At 35.1% G+C, this 2,332-nt stretch overlaps 1 long non-coding RNA gene across 1 annotated transcript in view; it reads right to left on the bottom strand.

Annotated features, from left to right (window-relative positions):
- The window catches only part of LOC138354018 (uncharacterized), a 1,684-nt gene extending 451 nt beyond the window's left edge, over positions 1–1,233 (bottom strand). Inside the window, exons 1-2 of the long non-coding RNA XR_011223394.1 lie at positions 1,079–1,233; positions 114–220 (exon numbers count right to left, since the gene is read on the bottom strand). This is a non-coding gene — a long non-coding RNA (uncharacterized lncRNA). The remainder of the gene's footprint in view (positions 1–113; positions 221–1,078) is intronic.
- Positions 1,234–2,332: the final 1,099 nt, after the last annotated feature.

The raw sequence follows: 2,332 nt of genomic DNA, 5'->3' as shown, positions 1-2,332 counted from the left end.
CTACATATTTAGTCAAAATCAATTACATTATTTTATCTTATTCATAGCATAAATGTTCACAAAGATTACTAAAAAGAGATTGAATTAGACTACAGCAAATTGGCAAACTTTACCTTGTATCTGTTTCCACCGTGTTTGTTTGGGGCGTTCTTCAACATATCAGCAATACTTGTCTCAACATCTCTTTCAGTTGCATTAGTGTGGGTGTTGATACAGGCTTCTGGAAAGTTATAAGAATTAATTAATATATATAATTATAATTCTTTTTGTCAGGAGACAAGAAGCCACAGAGTAATAACATTGTTGGCTTTTATTTAGGTGTTCCCCTGTTCTCCAGTCTTCCTCCGTCCCCTCGTCCCCTTTGTCCTCCCCAGCATTCTCCATTCCCCTGTCCCCTCGTCCTCCCCACCATTACCCTCTCCTCTGTTCCCTCGTCTTCCCCACCATCCCCCCTGTCGTCCTCCCCACCATTCTAAACTACCTCATCCCATGCATTCCATGATGGTCTGATGCTTCCATCTGAAAATTGGGAACATCAAAAGATCTGACTTTCCCAATTTTCTGATGGGAACATCAAATGATCTGATATTCCCATCACTGAAAAATAAAAACAGATAAAAAAAATGATATGAAAAAATAGAAAATAAAATATACTCATGAAATGAACAGAATGGTTAACAACGCAGCTCAATTGCAATGCAATGTCACAATAACATTTAAATATACTTTAAGATATAATCTAGAAGAAAATAAGGATATTGAAACGGTTCATGAACTCTATTTCAATAAAGGACACTATGGGGAACTTTGAAAAATAGTTATTGAGTATAATTAGACAGACTTGTTGCTAGGCAGAGGAGTAATGAGATATATGGCAAATTTTGCAAAATATACAATGAAGGTACACAAACATTCATACCCAAACAAAGCAAAATGCTAGGTAAGAACAAAGCATTTGGCCCGTAGGAGAAAGGAGATACCCACAAGACTAGAATACAAGTCATTAACAAGCATGCAAGTATAATACATAATACATGCAGACATATATATAATCCAAAAAAATGTCAAATTTACGTACTTATTATTACATTACAAATATCCAAGGTTTTGAAGACACGTTTCCTCTTGCGCCCAACGAGTGAATACTGAGACCAGACCCCATAGGTCCCTATCCTCCTCATCATTCGTCTCACTGTGTCTCCACAGCTTGCACCGCCCATTTGAGACAGCGTCTGGACCTGTTAAAATAATGCATAAGCTGTAAGGTAATAGAGAATAATATATATCTTTCAATCTCAACATTAGATTTTCTAATTTCCAACTGTATTAAATAAATAGCATTAAAATATTTTCCTTCTTAACTATTACAAAAATCAACGAATTTGAGTAACTTTTGCTTTTGTTTTATTTGTACCTTAAACATAACACTGAACAATCAATTATGTGCCACCCCACCTTCCTTCATCTGCAAAAAAACTAATCAAAAGACATATGTACAAGGCTAAAAAAATTCAGCAACACTTACCATACTCAGGCTAAAAGAATTAAGCAACACTTACCATACTCTTTTTATATTCACTGTTAACTTTTAGCTCATGTGACAGACTTTCCACTTGCTCAACAGTTTCAAGTGGGGATGGAAGAATGTCTTCCAGGATTGGTATATCTCCATGTGTTTTTGACATATGGGTTTCCGTCATTTTGACAATATTCAGGATATCCCCTGATAAAAATGTCAATTTTGATAATTCCTTCATCATGTATTCCATTATGCCAAAACCATAATCATAATCATCTGTATCAAACCTTATTACAGGTAAAACCAGTAGGCAGTCTACTGTATTTTATCAAACCGTTATTAGTATAATAGATCTCGTAATAATTTTGCAAAAATAATGGCATTTACTATTTTTAAAAGATTATTAGCAAATTTACAGAAATGGTGCATTCGGAAGACAAAACCAATTTTTCACTTTTGACAATTGAGCACCTGCTACATCCAGATTCTAGGGAGGAAAGGAAGGACGATCTTACTGGATCCCATAGCCTCTCCGAGGCACAAACCAGGCTTTTACACAAACCCCCCCCCCCCTGCACCCGAGCTTTTTAAAATAGTAAATGCCACTATTTTTGCAAAATTATTACGAGATCTATTATTCTAGAGAATAATGCATATAAATGCATATATGCATATAAATACAAAAGTAAATCAAATCTTATCCTTGTATAATATACAAGCTGATGTGAGATCCCTGTCTACAGGTGGACTGGAACTATTATCCAGTAGGCAGTCTACTGTATTTTATCAAACCGTTATTAGTATAATAGATCT

Source organism: Procambarus clarkii, chromosome 61 (assembly GCF_040958095.1).
Source record: "Procambarus clarkii isolate CNS0578487 chromosome 61, FALCON_Pclarkii_2.0, whole genome shotgun sequence".
Classification (NCBI taxonomy): Eukaryota; Metazoa; Arthropoda; class Malacostraca; order Decapoda; family Cambaridae; genus Procambarus; species Procambarus clarkii.
Note: the sequence above shows the minus strand (reverse complement) of the source record. Positions and strands in the feature narration are given on the sequence as shown.